The sequence below is a fragment of the Egretta garzetta genome, unplaced genomic scaffold (assembly GCF_000687185.1).
Source record: "Egretta garzetta isolate BGI_Z169 unplaced genomic scaffold, ASM68718v1 scaffold849, whole genome shotgun sequence".
NCBI lineage: Eukaryota > Metazoa > Chordata > Aves > Pelecaniformes > Ardeidae > Egretta > Egretta garzetta.
This window is the reverse complement of record NW_009260783.1, coordinates 222,249-222,597: the sequence shown is the minus strand read 5'-3', so window position 1 is coordinate 222,597 and position 349 is coordinate 222,249. Positions and strand designations below refer to the sequence as shown.

The following is a 349-nucleotide window of genomic DNA, read 5'->3' as shown; positions in this document are numbered from 1 at the left end:
GGCCGGCAGCCGTGACTGTTGCCAGGTCCGACTGGTCTCTGCTGCTGTGGGAAGCGGCCCGGCGAGGCCTCAGCCCCCTCCTCGTGCCGAGCTGTTCTCCCCCTGGCACGCGGGTGCCACTGGCAGCAGGCTCTTCCGCAGCAGCCCACGCTCTGACTCAGCAGCCCCCGGTGTTTTGCTTTGCTGATCCGCTCCGCTCAGCCAGGCTGGGAGTGCAGATCAAGCGATGCCCAGGCTGGGTGGCGGTGGGCTGCAGAGGTGCTGCTCCCCATGCGGTGGAGTCACCGGCGCTCCCGGGCGGACCCCGTGCGGCTCTGGGTGCAATGGCTGTGGTGCCAGTGCCAGCGGC

The 349-nt window shown here is 70.2% G+C and overlaps 1 protein-coding gene across 1 annotated transcript in view; it reads left to right on the top strand.

The window, feature by feature from the left end:
- Positions 1 to 349, top strand: part of LOC104133020 (diacylglycerol kinase delta) — a 16,106-nt gene that overhangs the window by 7,718 nt on the left and 8,039 nt on the right. The gene's annotated exons all lie outside the window — the stretch shown is intronic.